Source organism: Oncorhynchus keta, chromosome 17 (assembly GCF_023373465.1).
Source record: "Oncorhynchus keta strain PuntledgeMale-10-30-2019 chromosome 17, Oket_V2, whole genome shotgun sequence".
Taxonomy (NCBI): Eukaryota; Metazoa; Chordata; class Actinopteri; order Salmoniformes; family Salmonidae; genus Oncorhynchus; species Oncorhynchus keta.
Genome location: NC_068437.1, coordinates 13,024,184 through 13,046,305, shown reverse-complemented (window position 1 = coordinate 13,046,305; position 22,122 = coordinate 13,024,184).

Here is a 22,122-nt window from a genome sequence, read left to right as displayed (position 1 = left end):
GCACAACACTAGTGGGAAAATGAACATATTTTCTATATACAGGTTTTAGAAGATTCGGATGGAAACCTAGCTACTGACAGATTTTTATGAGCTGTTTTGACTGAAACGTAGCATACATCTAAGGTCATTTTTATTTTGTACATGGTCATACCTAGTATATAACAAATATAATCATAGGCGGGTAAATAAGGTGTTCCATCTTAGCAGGTGATCTGTCTATCTGGTCAAAATCACTGTTACAGGTCACCCTCCACCCTCTGGTAATATGTATTACTTAATATTACATCTCCAGAGGAACCTGAATTCAAATAAATACTTATTTTAGATTTGCCAAAGAATAACTACTATCCAGAGAATACACATCAATACAGCTCTCTGTGTAGATTCAGAATGTATCGGAGTTCTGTATTGCAGTTCTATCAAGCATTTATGCCATTGGCAGACTTTGTATAGCGATTTTTATAATTCACAAAAGTAAGGTAATTTTGCTTTTGTGTCTGTACTTTTGTTTTATACCAATCTTAGGCGAGAACATGTGGAGCTACATCCCTCTGATGGTATGGATAACTTATTATGTCTGCGGATAAACATAGATTAAAATAAAGATCCTATTTATCAAATTACTAGAGGCAGAATTGTGTTTTTGACTGTGGTAAAAATTTGCCCAAAAAGACTTGTATATTTTTTTATTCTATTTGGATCTGGAAACACTAAACAATGATTTACTAAAAACATGGAAGAATTTAATAAACCTTTGATCTATGATAATATTTAGTAATATATACATAATATGTAGTCTGTTTTGTTATTCAGAACAAAATATCCAAACAGTGTATCGTGGAGGAAATATGGTGATATTAATACAGAGTGAGATAGCCTCTAGCTTGGCTGGACACAGACACAAATCATACACTTAGTGTGTCCCTGCTTGCTTGTGTTCAGGTTCTCATGCCAGATGCATGCTGTCACACTCAGGGTAATCCTGTTCCCAGACACTTCAGCCCAAATGTGCAAAGTCTGGTGCATTAATGCGTCAAACTTGGCCTTAGTTAGTCAGTACAGAAAGACCGTGAAAAACTTCTGGCTCATATAAATTGGTCTAATCGGTTTAATCTACCAACCAAGCATCTCTCATAACACCTTCCCCTTGTGTGTAGGGGGCAGTATTTTTGTTTTTGGCTAAAAAACGTACCCATTTGAAACTGCCTATCTCTCAGCCCCAGAAACTAGAATATGCATATAATTGTCAGATTAGGATAGAAAACACTCTAAAGTTTCCAAACCTGTAAAAATATTGTCTGTGAGTATAACAGAACTGGTATTGTAGGCGAAAACCTGAGGAAAATCCAAGTTCCTCTTATTTTGAAACCTCTCTGTTCCTATGCATGCCTATCCTCCATTTAAAGGGATATCAAGGTGTCAACAGTCTTTAGACATAGTTTCAGGCTTTTATTTTGAAAAATGAGTGTGAAATATCACATTGAGTAAGTGGCTAGGTGGGGGCTCTCAGAGTGAGTTTTTGCGCTACAGAGTAAAGCGGCCATTGTTTCTCCCGGTGTTATTGAAAAACCTACACACCAGGTTGATATATTATCAAATATATATTTTAAAAACAACCTGAGGATTGATTCTAAAAAACATTTGACATGTTTATATGGATATTATTTGGAATTTTCGTCTGCGTTGTCATGACTGCTCTTTCCTGTGGATTTCTGAACATAACGCGACAAACAAACGGAGGTATTTTGGGTATAAAAATAAGTTGGGAGTATCGTGAGTGAAAACATCCGAAGATCATCAGAGGTAAACGATTCATTTGATTGATTTTCTGATTTTAGTGACCTAGCTACTTAATGCTTAGTGTACATAATGTTTTGTTGTGCTATCGATAAACTTACACAAACGCTTGGATTGCTTTCGCTGCAAAGCATCATTTCAAAATCTGAGGCGACAGGTGGATTAACAAACGGCTAAACTGTGTTTTGCAATATTGCACTTGTGATTTCATGAATATGAATATTTTTTTGTAATATTATTTGACTGTGGCGCTATGCTATTCAGCGGTTGCTGACGAAAATGATCCCGCTAACGGGGTGGGTGCACCAAGAAGTTAACCCTCCTCTTTACACTAGCACACGACAAGCCGAGAGCCACGCCTCACAGTCGTGTTATTAGCTAAAATGAAATGGAAACAAACACTTTACTTAGTAAGGTCACTCCCATAGAATTCTATGGTCACTCCTACTACGAGCAACTTTGCATTGATGATGTACCAAGCGCTGTGCAGGCAATGCCGAGCAATACCATTATTTTTCCAACAGAAGTGACAAGAGGCCGGATTAAAAGACTTGAGGTTTTTAAGTTGTCCTCCCATCCTCAAATTACCTTCAATGATTCTGCTCCACTTAATTAACTTCACCACAGTAATCGAAAGTCAATAATGTCCTCTACAATACTTGTTGCTCACTTGGTAGCGCATGGCACTTGCAATGCCAAGGTTGTGGGTTTGATTCCCATAGGGGACTAGTATGAAAACATATGCACTCACTTTTGTAAGTCACTAATAAGAGTGTCTACTACAATGTAAAATGTAACAGATCAACTTGAATGACATTCACTGACAGGTGGGTAAAAAGAACAAACTCAAATCTACACCCTAAATAAGCTACAGCTCCTCTTCTAATAGGCTGGCCCCACTACACTGCCCCCACCGCTATGCAATTTGCATGTGGATGAGGTGTTGAAAGCAATTTAAAAACTTTTATTCAATTAAAAAATCTACAGTACATTAATCTGTCCAATTACTGACTGAATAGATTGAATAAACCAAAGCATATACCCATCAGGAAAAACTGCACCAGCCTGCTTTTTACAGCGGTCATATACACTTATGCAAGTATGACTACAAATGTTGGCCATGTACAAGTTAAAGTTTAATTGATGTATACAATAGACCATATTTACTTTCACTATGACAGGTAGGCAAAAATAACAACTTGAAAGCTACGACCCCAATAAGCCATGCCTCCAACTCTTCTAATAGGCTGTAAATGCTACATTGCCTTCATCGCTATTCAATGCACATGAGGTGTTGAAAGCAATTTAGCTGACATTCAATTTTTTTTAAATCACACTGATCTGACAAATTCGTTATTTGATTTCAGACAAATTGAATAGAATAGAAAACCAAAAATAATTGTATATCTTTACAATCATTAAAAGCAATTCAGATGAAAAACGGCGCCATCCCATTTGTTATGCTCACCAAGCTTAGTGTGTCCTATTAACTAGGCCGAGCTGTAGACTGATTCCCAGCAGGCCCAAACTCAGAAGTTGCTGGCCTAGCAGCATCTGTGGCACAACTCTGGCATGGGTCCCCACAACAACACCACTGCCCCTCTCGGTCTCTATTTACGCCATATAGACAGGTTCATGGCCACAGCCCCTGTCCCAAAATCTGTTTAAAAACAAAACCGCAAGAGCAGGTCCTGCCAGTGTGTATGTGTGGCACAGAAATGGGGCTAGGGCTAGTACAGTAAGCACCAGTGAGTCACCTCAACCAGGTGAGCAGTCAGCAGGCACAATGACATGACTAAAATAAGAGCATGTCCAGAGGCATCTCACTACACACCTTACTCTACCATATGTGCTCTAGTTAAAATGTAGCTTTTTCCGGACTTTACTGCTTGTACAGAAGAAGGAATATGTATTGTTTTCTGTATTTGAGAACAACGACACACAGTGAAATTAGTACACTATTTACACAAAAGTATGTGGACACCCCTTCAAATTAGTGGATTTGGCTATTTCAGCCACACCCGTCACTGACAGGTGTATAAAATTGAGCACAAAGCCATGCAATCTCCAAAGACAAACATTGGCAGTAGAATGGCCTTACTGAAGATCTCAGTGACTTCCAATGTGGCACCGTCATAGGATACCACCTTTTCAACAAGTCAGTTTGTAAAATTTTGGCCGTGCTAGAGCTGCCCCGGTCAACTGCAAGTGCTGTTATTGTGAAGTGGAAACGTCTACGAGCAACAACGGCTCAGCTGCGAAGTGGTAGGCCACACAAGCTCACAGAATGTGACCGTCGAGTGCTGAAGCGCATAGCAAGTAAAAATCATCTGTCCTCAGTTGCAAAACTCACTACCGAGTTCCAAACTGCCAATGGAATCAAAGACAGCACAATAACTGTCTGTCTGGAGCTTCATGAAATTAACAAGCAGCTGCATGCATACAAGCCTAAGATCACCATGTGCAATGCCAAGCTTCAGCTGGAGTGTTGTAAAGGTCACCGGCATTAGACTCTGGAGCAGTGGAAATGCATTCTCTGGAGTGATGAATCACTCATCACCATTTGGCAGTCCGACGGACCAATCTGAATTTGACGGATTTCATGAGAACGCTACCTGCCCCAATGCACAGTGGCAACTGTCAAGTTTGGTGGAGGATGAATAATTGTCTGGGGCTGTTTTTCATGGTTCGGCTAAGTCCCTTAGTTCTTGCGAAGTGAAATCTTAACCCTACAAAATACAATGACGTTCTAGACGATCCTGTGCTTCCAACCTTGTGGCAACAGTTTGGGGAAGGCCCTTTCCTGTTTCAGCATGACAATGCCCCCGTGCACAAAGCAAGGTCCATACAGATATGGTTTGTCGAGATTGGTGTGGAAGAACTTGACTGGCCTGCACAGAGTCCTGACCTCAACCCCATTGAACACATTTGGGATGAATTGGAACGGCGACTGCGAGCCGGGCCTAATCGCCCAACAACAGCGCCCGACCTCACTAATGCTCTTGTGGCTGAATGGAAGTCCCAGCAGCAATGTTCCAACATCTAATGGAAAAAACCTTCCAAGAAGGCTGGTATAGCAGCAAAGGGGGTACCAACTCCATATTAATACCCATGATTTTGGATTGAGATGTTTGACAAGCAGTATGTCCACATACTTTTGGTCATGTAGTGTATATTCGGGCTAAATTGAATGTCATGGTAGTTTTTAATTATACTTTAGGATGGGACCACTGTGTAGAATGTCATCCATTTTAAACACTTTTGAAACACTTGAAACATTGTACAATATCAATGCATGGCTTACATTAGTTTGGAGTCATTCATTTGTGTGGACATTATATCAAATTATAATGCAACAACAATACTGGAATTACCAGTGTGACACATCATGATCAATAATATCAAACCTTGCATAGATCTGCCTCTAATGCCTTTATCAATTTAAGATATTATTATGCCATTTCTCTTACATTATTCATATAAATGATTGAATTACTATTATGAGTTACTTTTAAAAGCTGTGTACTCGATTCTTCACTTAATAAAGCTGTAATGAATCAAAACCAAGCATTTCTCCCATCTATTTTCTGTGAGTTATTTATGCTACAGCAAACCACCGCGATTCATAGCCTTCTATTTTTGACAAAAATAACTGTTCCTAGGGCGTTTTCATCAGAGTGAAAATCTAAAACTTACTAAAAAGGTGAGTGTTATCTAACCTCAGCTGGAGTTCTTCATCAGATGCCAGAGGAAAGAGAACTTCTAATATTCCTAAAGACTTTAACCATGGCAACGTGATTGTTAATATTCCCACTAGGAGATCCTCTAAAAGATGTGATAAATTATCGCAAACACCATAGTTGACTTCAGAGATTAGCCAACATTCATCAAGGCCCAACCAGTCCTGAAACGGAGCTATTAGAAATAGCTTCCAGGCAACAAAACACACACAATAAATGTACTAATCAGCAATATAATAATTCATACACCACAAGTTAAAATGACTGGCTGAAACCCACCCCTTTAAGTGTGTTAATGGTCGTTCATCCAGAGAATAATGAAGTCGAGTTTTCCCTACATTTGTCACCACATTGACATATTGCCCTAAAATGTATCAAGAGAGGATGGATCCTCCAGGACCGCTTTAAATAACTAATGGATATGTTTTCTCTAACCAAAAATGTACGTGAGGAGAAAGATTCAAGTGTTCCAACTGAGATACAAGTGAAGATGACGTTCGCTGCAAACCATTTTGGCAAAATCGTATACATTTCAACCTTGAGATGTGATTGATAGCTACAGCTTTATCCAAACCCATGGGCATTTGCCAGCTTTAGAAATATTACACATCAAAAGCAGTTTTCCAAGTCCTTAGAGACAGCTCCACTCTGAACTTGTTTGAAATTGCAACTGGTATTAGTTGCATCGAGAAAGGGCTACTCAGTCCTCCAGGTCACTGTGTTAGCTGGTTTCCCATTTACAGTACCAGTCAAAAGATTGGATACATCTACTCATTCAAGGGTTTTTATTTATTTGTACTATTTTCTACATTATAGAACAATAGTGAAGACATCAACACTATGAAACAACACATATGGAATCATGAAGTAACCAAAAAAGTGTTAATTAAACAAATCAAAATATATTTGATATTCGTCAAAATAGCCACCCTTTGCCTTGATGACAGCTTTGCAGACTCTTCAACCAACTTCATGAGGAGTCACCTGGAATGCATGTCAATTAACAACAGCCTTGTTAAAAGTTAATTTGTGGAATTTCTTTCCTTCATAATGCGCTTGAGCAAATCAGTTGTGACAAGGTAGGGGTGGTATGCAAAGATAGCCCTATTTGGTAAAAGACAAAGTCCATATTATGGCAAGAACTGCTCAAATGAGCAAAGAGAAATGATAGTCCATCATTAGTTTAAGAGATGAAGGTCAGTCGATTCCAAAAATTTCAAGAACTTTTAAAGTTTCTTCAAGTACACTCGCAAACTATCAAGTGCAATGATGAAACTGGCTTACATGAGGACCTTCACAGGAAAGGAAGACCCAGATTTACCTCTACTGGAAAGGATAAGTTCAATAGACTTACCAGCCTCAGAAATTACAGCCCAAATAAATGATTCACAGAGTTCAAGTAACAGACACATCTCAACATCGACTGTTCAGAGGAGAATGTGTGAATCAGTCCTTCACGGTCGAATTGCTGCAAAGAAACCACCTCTAACGAACACCAATAAGAAGAAGAGACTTGCTTGGACAAAAAAACACGAGCAATGGACATTCGACCGGTGGAAATCTGTCCTTTGGTATGATGAGTCCAAATTTGAGATTTTTTGTTCCAACTGCTGTGTCTTTGTGAGAATCAGAGTAGGTGAATTGATGATCTCAGCATGTGTGGTTCCCACCGTGAAGCATGGAGGAGGAGTTACGGTGTGGGAGTGCTTTGCAGCTCACACTATCTGTGATTTATTTAGAATTCAAGTCCCACTTAACCAGCATGGCTACCACAGCATTCTGCAGCGATATGCCATCTCATCTGGTTTGGGCTTAGTGGGAATATCACTTGTTTTTCAACAGGACAATGACCCAACACACCTCCAGGCTGTGTAAGGGCTTTTTGACAATGAAGGAGAGTGATGGAGTGCCTGATCAGACGACTTGGCCTCCAACTCCTAGGAGGGATAGCTCGGAACATTTGGGAAATGGATTTTAAATAACTTTTTTTAGCATTTACAATAGTCCAAAAAACGACTAATAATTTCAGGTCCAGTACCATCGTTGGGCTGTGGGTGTGAAAGACTCAGCGGACTGCTGGCATTACACATCTGTCTAAAATATTACTGTAGCTCTGCTGGAGTTATTTTCATAGAAAACTTTAACATCTTCTGGAAACAGAAAATGCTGTACATGAAGGACAGAGTCCATCAAATCATGTTGGCTCCTGGACTCTCAAGGCTACGTTGAAACAATGACTTTTCAATGATCCAAGACCAGCTCAGTTAATCTCTACCATTGTAACAATGAGTTGTCATAATACTTGACACATTTATGAAATTGTTTATTAGAGTTACTAAAAAGCATGCAACCATTAAGAAAATGACTGTTGAAACTGTAAAATCCCCTTGGATTGATGAGGAATTGAAAAATGGTATGGTTGAAAGGGATGAGGCAAAAGATATGGCAAATAAGTCTGGCAGCCCAACTGATTGGAAAATATACGAAATCATGTGACTAAACTAAATAAAAATAAACTATATTACAATATAAAGAATCATAGTGAAAAGCTTCGGGGCACCTTAAATTACATTTTTGGGGAAAAAAGAACACACAGCTCCATCATTCATTGAATCAGAAGGCTCATTCATCAAAACGCCCACTGATATTGCCAACGACTTTAAAACGTCTTATGGCTGGGGGCAGTATTGAGTATCTTGGATGAATAAGAGGCCCAGAGGTGTGCTCAGAGTAAACTGCCTGATCCTCAGTCCCAGTTGCTAATATATGCATATTATTAGTATGTTTGGATAGCAAACACTCTGAAGTTTCTAAAAATGTTTGAATGATATCTGTGAGTATAACAGAACTCATATGGCAGGCAACAACCTGAGAAAAAAATCCAACCAGGAAGTGGGAAATCTGACGTTGGTCGATTTTCAACTTATTCCCTATTGAAGATACAGTGGGATATTGGTCATGCTGCACTTCCTAAGGCTTCCACCAGATGTTACCCATCTTTAGAAACTTGTTTGAGGATTCAACTGGCTTCTCCTGGCTTCTACTTCTACATAAGGGCTCTTTGAGTCAGTGGTCTGGCAGATTGCCATGAGCTGGTCACGCGCAATCACATGAGAGGTAGCTCACGCTCCATTGCTTTTCTACAGACAAAGGAATTCTCCGGTTAGAACATTATTGAAGATTTATGTTAACATGTAGTGACACCCCATCCCGTGAACGGAACCGTTGTCATCATCTGACACTAATTAGCATAACGCAACGGACATAAATCTTCCTAGAAAATCTTCCTATTCATGAAAGTCACAAGTGAAATATATTGGAACACAGCTTAGCCTTTTTATTAATCACCCTGTCATCTCAGATTTTCAAAATATGCTTTACAGCCAATGCTAGACAAGCATTTGTGTAAGTTTATCATAACCTAGCATAGCATTATGCCTTGCAGGCAACCTTGTCACGGAAATCAGAAGAGCAATCAAATTAACCAGCTCGGGAGTTTTATTCCTCTGCTGGTAGCGTGACTACAGCTCAAGCTCATTACCATAACGCACAATGCGCAAAAATATTCCTAAAAATATTTAACCTCCACACATTAACAAGTAAAATAGCTCAAATGAAAGATAAACAAGTTGTTTATCTAGCCAGCAAGTCAGATTTCTAAAATGTTTTACGGCGAAAACATAGCACATATTTATGTCAAACCACCACCGCAGACATAGCTCATTAGCATAGCCAAGTAGGAAAAAATATGCAATCAACAAACGCAGGATTAAAGAAAAATCATTTCACTAACCTTTTGAAATCTTCATCAGATGACAGTAATATAACATGTTACACAGTACATTCATTTTTTTCAATAATATGCTATATATATCCATAAATCTCTGTTTACAATGATGCATCGTTCAAAAATGCTACCCAAATGTCCTGAGAAATGACGATAGCCCCGGCAGATAACGTCAGCTAACAAGGAATACACATCATAAACTTTGACTAAATATGCATGTTTTACATATGTATAGCAAGATACACTTCTTCTAAATGCAATTGCATTGTTACATTTAATTTTAACGTTACATTTTGCGTTCACTAGACTATAATATGGAGTCGGCGCTCCCACAGTAGCATAATGACTCCTCTATCTTGGAGTCGACAGAAACCCAAAATGAATACATTAAATATTCCCTTACCTTTGTTATTCTTCCATCAAACGACCTGTAAGGGATTATACTCACCAAATTAGCGTTCAGTTTTCAAGTCTGCGTCTTTCGGTTCTCAAAATAGTCTGATTTTGGTAAAAATGTAGTCAAAATTGAAGTGGTTGCGCACCAAAACTTCGAAAGAATATATAATATGTCGAGTAAACTTGTCAAACTAACTTCATAATCAAGCTTTAACATGTTATAAAGGTGTACAGCAATTTTGAGAACAAACAGAAACACAAGCACTGTTCAATCGATCTTGGAAAAGAGAGAGGACTTGACCATTGCGCACAGGTTTTTTTGAGTGACTGAGAGCTTACCGCATGCTCAAACTCTCGCGAGCGGGCGATTCTCACAATGAGTAGTCCCATTGAAAGCTGAGATCACGCTGAACATGTGGAGACTCTTCCGGGTGCTGTGACTGTTTGGGAAGGGTGTTTGCGATGAGGTCAAAGGTGACCCAACTTTTCAGATGAGAAGAGATATTTTGGGAAAATGCAGATTTTGAGAGTTCTGCTATACATAGAGAAATAATTTAAACGGTTTTAAAAGCTTTAGAGTGTTTTCTATTCGATAATATTTTTTATTTGCATATATTAGCAACTTTTGACAAAAATGTATCATGTTTTATATGGGTACCCAAATCCTACAGAAGGGGCAGTAAACCGTGGTATCCTGAACAGGTTAAATCATTTATCTTTGATGAACTTCAGATGTTTTCACTCACGAGACTCCCAGGTAGACAGCCAAAGTTCATTTTTCCCCAAAATATTATTTTTGTAGGCGAAATAGCTCCGTTTGTTCTTCACGTTTGGCTGAGAAATCGGCAAAAATTGCGGTCACCACAAAGCCGAAAAATATTCCAAATTAGCTCCATAATATCGACAGAAACATGGCAAACGTTGTTTAGAATCTATCCTCAAGGTGTTTTTCTAATATCTATTCGATAATATATCCGTCGGGACAATTCGTTTTTCAGTAGGACCGATTGGAATAATGGCTACCTCTGTTTTTTACTCGAGAATCTCTCTCGGAGCCACCACGTGACCACTTACGCAATGTGGCTGCCTATGGCTATTCTTCAATAGAAGAAAAAAACGTAAAATGTAAAACTACATCACAATGCTGTAGACACCTTGGAGGGAATAGGTAGAAAGCGTAAGCTCGTTGATGATACATTCACAGCTGAATAGAGTCATTGGAACGCAGCGCTTTCAAAACCTGGGGCACTTCCGGATTGGATTTTTCTCAGGCTTTTGTCTGCAACATCACTTCTGTTATACACAGTTTTGGAAACGTTAGAGTGTTTTCTATCCAAAGCTGGACATTATCGAACAAATCAAACATTTATTGTGGAACTGGGATTCCTGGGAGTGCATTCTGATAAAGATCATCAAAGATAAGTGAATATTTATAATGTTGTTTCTGACTTCTGTTGACTGCACAATATGGCGGATATATTTTTGGCTTGTTGGGTCTCTGAGCGCCGTACTCAGATTATGGCATGGTTTGCTTTTTCCGTAAATGTTTTTTTGAAATCTGACACAGCGGTTGCATTAACCTCTCTAGGATAGGGGACGCTTGCGTCCCACTTGGCCAAAAGCCAGGGAAAATGCAGCATGGCAAATTCAAATAAAATGATGTAAAAATTCAACTTTCACTAACACACTCCGCCAACCCTGATGTCCTTGCCGTATCTGAATCCTGGCTTTGGAAGGCCACCAACAAATCTGAGATTTCCATACCCAGCTACAACATTTTCGGTCAAGATAGAACTGCCAAAGTGGGATTAATTGCAATCTACGTTAGAGATAGCTTGCAAAGTTCTGCCATAATTTCCAGGTCTATACCCAAAGTTTGAACTTCTAATTTAAAAAATCAACCTCTTCAGAAATAAGTCTCTCACTGTTGCCGCCTGCTATCGACCCCCCTCCGCTCCCAGCTGTGCCCTGGACACCATTTGTCAATTGATCGGGCTTCAGAGTTCGTTCTGTTAGGTGACCTAAACTGGGATATGCTTAACACCCCGGCAATCCTACAATCTAAGATAGATGCCCTCAATCTCACACAAATCATCAAGGAACCCACCAGGTACAACCCTAAATCCGTTAACATGGGCACCCTCATTGACATTATCCTGACCAAACATGCGCTCCAAATGCATCTCCACTGTCTTCAATCAGGAGCTCAGCGATCACTGCCTCATTGCCTGTATCTGCTATGGGTCCGCAGTCAAACGACCACCCCTCATCACTGTCAAACACTCCCTAAAACACTTTTGCGAGCAGGCCTTTCTTATCGACCTGGCCCATGTATCCTGGAAGCATATTGACCTCATCCCGTCAGTTGAGGATGCCTGGTCATTCTTTAAAAGTAATTTCCTCACCATCTTAGATAAGCATGCCCCTTTCAAAAAATGCATAACTAAGAACAGATATAGCCCTTGGTTCACTCCAGACCTGACTGCCCTTGACCAGCACAATAACAACCTGTGGCGGACTGCAAAAGCATTGAATAGTCCCCACGATATACAACTGTTCAGGGAAGTCAGGAACCAATACACACAGTCAGTCAGGAAAGCAAAGGTCAAGCAGAAATTTGCATCCTGTAGCTCTAACTCCAAAAAGTTCTGGGACACTGTAAAGTCCATGGAGAAAAAGAGTACCTCCTCCCAGCTGCACTGAGGCTAGGTAACACGGTCGCCACTGATGAATCCATGATAATCGAAAATTTCAATAAGCATTTCTCAACAGCTAGCCATGCCTTCCTCCTGGCTACTGCAACCCAGGCCAAAAGCTCCACCCCCCCGCAGCTACTCGCCTAAGCCTCCCCAGCTTCTTCTTCACCCAAATCCAGACAGCAGATGTTCTGAAAGAGCTGCAAAACCTGGACCCGTACAAATCAGCTAGGCTAGACAATCTGGAGCCTCTCTTTCTAAAACTATCCGCCGCCATTGTTGCAAACCCTATTACCAGCCTGTTCAACCTCTCTATCGTATCGTCCGAGATCCCTAAAGATTGGAAAGCTGCCGCGTTCATCCCCCTCTTCAAAGGGGGTGACACCCTAGACCCAAACTGTTACAGACCTATAACCATACTGCCCTGCCTATCTATAGTCTTCGAAAGCCAAGTTAATAAACAGATCACTGACCATTTAGAATCCCACCGTACGTTCTCCACTGTGCAATCCGGCTTCCAAGCCGATCACGGGTGCACCTCATCCACGCTCAAGGTACTTAAGTACTGACAGTACTGTGCAGACAGTACTGTGCAGCCGTCTTCATCAACCTGGCTAAGGCTTTCGACTCTGTCAATCACCATATTCTTATCGACAGACTCAATACCCTTGGTTTTTCTAATGACTGCCTCACCTGTTTCACCAACTACTTTGCAGACAGAGTTCATTGTGTCAAATCGGAGGGCATGTTGTCCGGACCGCTGACAGTCTCTATGGGGGTACCACAGGGTTACATTTTCGGGCCGAATCTTTTCTCTGTATAAATCAATGATGTCGCTCTTGTTGAGGGCGATTCCCTGATCCACCTCTATGCAGATGACACCATTCTGTATACTTCTGGCCCTTCCTTGGACACTGTGCTAAGTAACTTCCAAACAAGCTTCAATGCCATACAACACTCCTTCTGTGGCCGCCAACTGCTCTTAAATGCTAGTAAAACCAAATGCATGCTTTTCAACCGTTCGCTGCCCACATCCGCCCGTCCGACTAACATCACCAACCTGGACGGTTCCGACCTAGAATATGTGGACAACTACAAATACCTAGGTGTCTGGCTAGACTGTAAACTCTTCCTTCTAGACTCATATTATCTCCAATCAAAAATCAAATCTAGAATCGGCTTTCTATTTCGCAACAAAGCCTCCTTCACTTACACCGCCAAACTTACCCTAGTAAAACTGACTATCCTACTGATCCTCGATTTCGGCGATGTCATCTACAAAATAGCTTCCAACACTCGACTCAGCAAACTGGATGCAGTCTATCACAGTGCCATCCGTTTTGTTACCAAATCACCTTAGACCACCCACCACTGAGACCTGTATGCTCTAGTCGGCTGGCACTCACTACATATTCGTCGCCAGACCCACTGACTCCAGGTCATCTATAAGTTTATGCTGGTCACGATAACAACACCCACCCGTAGCATACGTTCCAGCAGGTATATCTCACTGATCATCCCCAAAGCCAACACCTTTCCTTCCAGTTCTCTGCTGTCAGTGACTGGAACGAATAGCAAAACTTGCTGAAGTTGGAGACTTTTATTTCCCTCACCAACTTTAAACATCAACTATCTGAGCAGCTAACCGATCGCTGCAGGTGTACATAGTCTATCGGTAAATAGCCCACCCAATCTATCTACCTCCTCCCCATACTGTTTATATTTTATTTACTTTCCTAATCTTTTGCACACCATCTGCTCATTTATCACTCCAGTGTTAATCTGCTAAATTGTAACTATTCGCTCCTATGGCCTATTTATTGCCTACCTCCTCATGTCTTTTGCACACACTGTATATAGACTTTCTTTTTTCTACTGTGTCATTCATTTGTTTTTGTGTTATTGGCTTGTTTATTGTTTACTCCATGTGTAACACTGTGTTGTTGTCTGTGTCACACTGCTTTGCTTTATCTTGGCCAGGTCGCAGTTGCAAATGAGGACTTGTTCTCAACTAGCCTACCTGGTTAAATAAAGGTGAAATAAAAAAATAAAAATAATAAAAATGAAGGCCACAGGACTGACAATGGATTAATGCAATAACAATTTATCTGTCACTATCAAATACAGTCATGGGTGGTAACTCTACAATTGACTTTGGGAATAAATGCAAATAAAGGCTGGCAAGTACGACTCGTATAGTCACTGGAGCAGTGTTAAATTGAACACTGTCAGTGCTGATTTAACTTCTTGCGTCGAGCAATCCCGTATCCGGGAGCGTAATCATAGCCTCAAGCTCATTACCATAACGCAACGTTAACTATTCATGAAAATCGCAAATGAAATGAAATAAATATATTGGCTCACAAGCTTAGCCTTTTGTTAACAACACTGTCATCTCAGATTTTCAAAATATGCTTTTCAACCATAGCTACACAAGCATTTGTGTAAGAGTATTGATAGCTAGCATAGCATTAAGCCTAGCATTCAGCAGGCAACATTTTCACAAAAACAAGAAAAGCATTCAATAAAATAATTTACCTTTGAAGAACGTCGGATGTTTTAAATGAGGAGACTCTCAGTTAGATAGCAAATGTTCAGTTTTTCCAAAAATATTATTTGTGTAGGAGAAATCGCTCCGTTTTGTTCATCACGTTTGGCTAAGAAAAAAAACAGAAAATTCAGTCATTACAACGCCAAACCTTTTTCCAAATTAACTCCATAATATCGACAGAAACATGGCAAACGTTGTTTAGAATCGATCCTCCAGGTGTTTTTCACATATCTATTCGATGATAAGTAATTTGTGGCAGTTGGGTTTCTCCTCTGAAGCAAATGGAAAAATACACGCAGCTGGAGATTACGCAATAATTGCAACGGAGGACACCAAGCGAGCACCTGGTAAATGTAGTCTCTTATGGTCAATCTTCCAATGATATGCCTACAAATACGTCACAATGCTGCAGACACCTTGGGGAAACGACAGAAAGTATAGGCTCATTCCTTGCGCATTCACAGCCATATAAGGAGACATTGGAACACAGTGCCTTCAAAATCTGGGTGGGTTTCGCCTGTAGCATCAGTTCTGTGGCACTCACAGATAATATCTTTGCAGTTTTGGAAGAGTGTTTTCAGAGTGTTTTCTTTCCAAAGCTGTCAATTATATGTATTGTCGAGCATCTTTTCGTGACAAAATATCTTGTTTAAAACGGGAATGTTTTTCTATCCAATAATTAAAAGATTGCCCCCTATATCGAAGAAGTTAACACTGGATAATTTGCTGTGTAGAAATAAACTGCTTTAGCTACAATATATGGCATTAGGCTATCCCAGGGAAGTGAACACATCAGCAATGTCTACATTCAAATTAATAGAGTAAGGTCAGGCACCATATTATGTCAAATAATGTACTGTGAATATGCTCAAAGGGCTCAGCAAATCATATCAAATTCCAGTTAATGTATTCTGCAAATGTAATAAATAATTGCTTTTCATGATGGTATGTAAATTATCTACATACATTGATAGCCTACAGGAATTTAAACATAATGTATCAATTAATTAATTATCATCTATGAACATAATCTCCTTCTGTTGATATGTTTATTGACATACATTATATCAATTATTTGAATGTTGCATGCACTATTGTTCAGTAATAAGTCCTGTATAGTAAACTACATTTAATACAAATGTACTCAATGTGTAGTGAAAAAACATCAACCATAGAAAAATATTTTCATTGACCTAGCATTGCATAATACACCATTTTCGTTCATCAATTCTCAACGGTGAACACTAGTCTCTAGAGTTTTTCATCTGTGGGCAGATAAAGTATTTGGCCTTTGCTTTATTTCATGCTCTTCTCATTATTTCGCAAAATAGAAAATTCTCCCACTCTCTCAACAATAAGTCTTGCAACTGTAAAGCGATTCACCTCTGTTCTCTTGGTACAATGAGAGATTCTTGTATGGCTAATCATTGCTCCTCCAGAGCTGAAACATGTGACATTAGATTAATGCCTTTGTCAGGAAGATGTCTGGAAATTGAATAATGAATTCCATAACGCCTACTGTGTATTCTCCACAAGGCTACAGTGAGCGTTCACACACTGTCAGATCACACAAGCACGAAAGAGCATGCATACTCACACTGTCTATACTTCATAAGAAGGATTATACAATCAATGCCATTACAAAAAAAGGATTTTGCTGTGATTTAGAATAATGGTTCTGTAATTAGAGAGAAATTCTACTTTAAAAAGTCGTATGGCTGCAGGGGCAGTATTGAGTAGCTTGGATGAATAAGGTGCTCAGAGGTGCCCAGAGTAAATGGCCTGCTCGTAAGTCCCAGTTGCTAATATATGCATATTATTAGTTTTAAGAAATACTCTGATGTTTATAAAACTATTTGAATGATGTCTGTGATTATAACATAACTCATATGGCAGGCCAAAACCTGCCAATTGAAACAGGAAGTGGGAAATCTGAGGTTTGTAGTTTTAGAACTGAGCCCTATCAAATACACAGTGGGATATTGGTTATGTTGCACTTCCTAGGGCTTCCAATAGATGTTAACCGTCTCTATAAACATGATTGAGGCTTGTACTGTGATGTGGGGCTGGATGAGAGCTCTTTGAGTCAGTGGTCTGGCAGCATTGCGCATTTCACATGAGAGCGACCTGCGTTCCATGGCTTTTCTACAGACAATGGAATTCTCCGGTTGGAACGTTATTGAAGATTTATGATAAAAACATCCTAAAGATTGATTCTATACTTAGTTTGAAATGTTTCTATGACCTGTAATATACATTTTTGATCTTTTAGTCCTATGTTCGGCTGGACCTGCACAAGCGTTTGGATTTGTGTACTAAACACCCTAACAAAAGTAGCTACTTGGACATTTATAAATGGACATTATCAAAAAAATCAAACATTTATCTTGGAACGAGGATTCCTGGGAGTGCATTCTGATGAAGATCATCAAAGGTAAGGGAATATTTATAATGTGATTTCTGGTTTCTGTTGACTCCAACATGGTGGAAAATAGTATTTTCGGAGCGCCGTCTCAGATTATTGCATGGTTTGTTTTTTTAAATCTGACACAGGGGTTACATGAAGGAGAGGTATATCTATAATTACATGTGTAACACTTGTATTTTCATAAACATGTATGATGAGTATATCTGTAAAATTGATGTGGCTATGCAAAATCACTGGATGTTTTTGGAACTAGTGAACATAACGCGGCAATGTTAACTCAGATTTTTTTTATTGAAATATGAACTTAATCAAACAAACATACATGTATTGTGGAACATGAAGTCCTATGAGTGTCATCTGATGAAGAACATCAAAGGTTAGTGATTTTAATTTTATCTATATTTGTGCTTTTTGTGACTCCTATCTTTGGCTGGAAAAATGGCTGTGTTTTTCTGTAGCTTGGTGGTGACCTAACATAATTGTTTGTGGTGATTTCGCTGTAAAGCCTATTTGAAATCGGACACTGTGGGGGGATTAACAACAATACTACCTTTAAAACGGTATAATGTATGTTTGAGGAATTGTAATTATGAGATTTCTATTGTTTTGAATTTGGCTCCCTGCACTTTCACTGGCTGTTGTCATATCGATCCCGTTAACGGGATTGCAGCCCTAAGAAGTTTTTAACATTTTATTAAAGAATGTTTTATTGGACAGTTTTTACACTAAGTTTACATGTAAAGGCTGACCCTTTGAGTGGAAGTAATGCTGTGAATGATCTGACCACAGTCTAAAGACAGACACTGTCTTTAGACTGTGTCTGTAATACCTTTAGTGATGATAGTCTTGTAGTCTTGTGAAACTATACAGTTGAAGTCAGAAGTTTACATACACTTTGGTTGGAGTCATTAAAACTCTTTTTTTCAACCACTCCACAAATTTCTTGTTAACAAACTATAGTTTTGGCAAGTTGTTTAGAACATCTACTTTGTGCATGACACAAGTCATTTTTCCAACAATTGTTTACAGACAATTCCAGCGGGTAAGAAGTTAAAAAACAGTAAGTTGACTGTGCCTTTAAACAGCTTGGAAAATTCCAGAAAAATATGTCATTGCTTTAGAAGCTCATTTGAGTCAATTGGAGGAATACCCGTGGATGTATTTCAAGGCCTACCTTCATACTCAGGGCCTCTTTGCTTGCTTGTGGGTAGCTAACAACATCTCCACCCCGCTGATCCTCAACACTGGGGCCCCACAAGGGTGCATTCTGAGCTCTCTCCTGTACCCCCTGGCGCACTTCACAAAGTATGTGGTATAATAATGAAGGAAAATATGTGGATATATTGAAGCAACATCTCAAGACATCGGTCAGGAAGTTAAAGCTTGGTTGCAAATAGGTCTTCCAAATGGACAATGACCCAAAGCATACTTCCAAAGTTGTGGCAAAATGGCTTAAGGACATCAAAGTCAATGTATTGGAGTGGCCATCACAATGCCCTGACCTCAAGCTTATAGAAAATTTGTGGGCAGACCTGAAAAAGCGTGAGCAAGGAGGCCTACAACCCTGACTCAGTTACACCAGCTCTGTCAGGAGGAATGGGTCAAAATTCACCCAACTTTTTGTGGGAAGCTTGTGGAAGGCTACCCAAAATGTTTGACAAAAGTTAAACAATTTAAAGGCAATGATACCAAATACTTATTGAGTGTATGTAAACTTCTGACCCACTGGGAATGTGATTAAAGAAATGAAAGCTGAAATAAATCATTCTCTCTACAATTATTCTGACATTTCATATTCTTAAAACAAAGTTGTGATCCTAACTGATCAAAGACAGGGAATTTTTACTAGTATTAAATGTTAGGAATTGTGAAAAACTGAGTTAAAATATATTTGGCTAAGGTCTATGTAAACTTCCGACTTCAACTGTACCTACAGTAAGGTAAAGCAAATACAATTATATTTGTCACATGCACAAGAAATAAAGCAACAAATAATTAAATAGCAGCAGTAAAAAAAACAATAGTGAGGCTATATACAGGGGGTAAAGGTACAGAGTCAATGTGCGGGGGCAACGGGGTTAGTCAACGTAATTGAGGTAATATATACAGTGGGGAGAACAAGTATTTGATACACTGCCGATTTTGCAGGTTTTCCTACTTACAAAGCATGTAGAGGTCTGTCATTTTTATCATAGGTAGTGTGTGTGCAAACCTGGTCAAGAACTACAGGAAAGGTATGATCTCTGTAATTGCAAACAAAGGTTTCTGTACCAAATAAGTTCTGCTTTTGATGTATCAAATACTTATGTCATGCAATAAAATGCAAATTAATTACTTAAACATCATACAATGTGATTTTCTGGATTTTTGTTTCAGATTCCGTCTCTCACAGTTGAAGTGTACCTATGATACCTATGATAAAAAATTACAGACCTCCTACATGCTTTGTAAGTAGGAAAACCTGCAAAATCGGCAGTGTATCAAATACTTGTTCTCCCCACTGTACATGTGGGTAGAGTTATTAAAGTGACTTTTGCATAGATAATAACAGAGAGTAGCAGCAGCGTAAAAGAGGCAATGCAAGTAGTCTGGGTAGCCATTCGATAAGTTGTATAAAGGAACAAAAGCTACATAAACATTAAGAAAAACACCCTACAGGTTTTCCTTAAATGAGTAATCCGGAAGTCAGTGCAGTTCTGCAGAAACAAAAAGTTTCCCCTTCTGCCAAAGCAGAAGCATCCAGGCAAATACATTTTTAAGTCAATGAAGAAAGAGTAGCACCATGGTTAATCAATCTCACTGCTCAACGTGCAAACCCCTGAGTCTTGGGGCTCTCTTTTTGGATCTCTCTGTACTTCTTGCAGTTCTCTATTTTCCCAATGCCGTTTCCAAGTAGGTTACTCCACCACTCCGCTCTTCAGTAGACTACACTCTCTCTGCAGCAGTGCCTTAACCGTTTCCGACATTGCTCGAAAGTACCAGGTAGACACCATGCAGCACTCGACTTTTTGACGCTTTGTTTTGTTTTCATTTTTGGCCTCTTTGGAGAGCATGTTGTGAAACTCATAGTTCTGTGTTTAATATAGTTCCTCTGGGGACTGTGAACTCAGCCTCATGTGGTATAATGTGCCACACCCCAAAATGATTAGAGTTCCCATCACACTGGAGTGGCTCAAAGCCTCTTTCTGACAAGCAGGGCGTCATGCAAATAATGCTGTGACTGCTCAGCATAACACAGCTTCCAGCATCCAGCAGACAAAAGTGTTTGATAGCGTACTCATCATAACAAAAAAACTTCATGCAATAGGAGCCGAGATAAAAACAACCAAAAGGGAACCAGCTAAAATCCCTTAACTGTCTCAGTGCCCACAAATATTGACTGCATACAATTAAAAAAGTTAACAATGGTGAAAACCACCTTGCAGTGGGACTTAAAAGTGAACAATAGTAATCTACAGTACATAACAAAAGAGATTTGGAACAAAAGTTGGAACTTCACGATTAGACAGAAACATACAAAAGGTAACGGACATCTCATACTCTATTGACAGTCAGACATTTTTTTTTATCCAGCTTTTTTGCATTGCATTACCTCTCTTCGTTACTACTGGCATGAATTGGCTAATTCTCCCTCTCCTCAATTTAGAAAAAAATTATATTAGGCAATCAATTGAGAGGAGCTCCATTGACAATTACTAGTTAAGTGAAGTCAATACGAACAAAACACCAGTAAACTGTGCCACTGCTTACAAAGTCACTTCTTTCTAAAATGGCATAAAAAAATATAAACCTCTTTTTCCTTTTTTATTTTATTGAAAAAGTTCAGAGCTCATCCCCATCCCTCGCCTTCCTGCACAGGTCCCCCTGTCTAGGCATGATTTGTGGGTCTCACAGCAAAAGGAGAGAATAACGCCTATAGGTTAAAATCTGCAAACAATGAGTCTTCTTTGTGTGTGATGGATGAACTACATACCTTCCCATTTGTCTGGGCTTCATGCATCCCCTGTATCAATTGTTAAAGAAAGTTTGCTTAACATGCACTCCTGAATATACTGAGGTCAAAAGAAAAAGCGAGAGAGAATTAAAAACAAAGGAGAGACTGATTTAGGCAATTAAGTGTGGGACAATTAGGAACGTCTATTCTTATGTGGGACGGCAGGTAGCCTAGTGGTTAGAGTGTTGGCCTAGTAACCAGAAGGTTGGGACTAATAACAACTAATAACAAGATAAAATGTAAAACATACTGTGCCTGTAGAACTTATAACGGTTTAGAACTTTTTTGAAAGAGCACAGTTTGAAAGATATGGTACAAAAAATCTAACCGGATGGACATCATGAATATATGGGAGAAGTTGTGGAAGGACAAGAGTTACAAAACAAGTAAAATAGACTGTGTCCATAAAATGTACAGTTGAAGTCGAAGTTTACATGCACCTTAGCCAAATACATTTTTCACAATTCCTGACATTTAATCCTATGTTTTCATTAGAAAGCAAATTACAGATTCCTCCTTAAATGTGCATATTCCTCCAAAGCTCAGTTGTCCTGAGTCTGCACAACTCTGCCAGGACCTAGGATCAAGGGAGACACTCTCTTGACTCAATGATGTAAATAATCATGGCCTCTAAACCTACAAGCTGCATACTGGACCCTATTCCAACAAAACTAATGAAAGAGCTGCTTCCTTGACCCAGAAAATATATAAAAAACTAAATCGGCCTGTAATC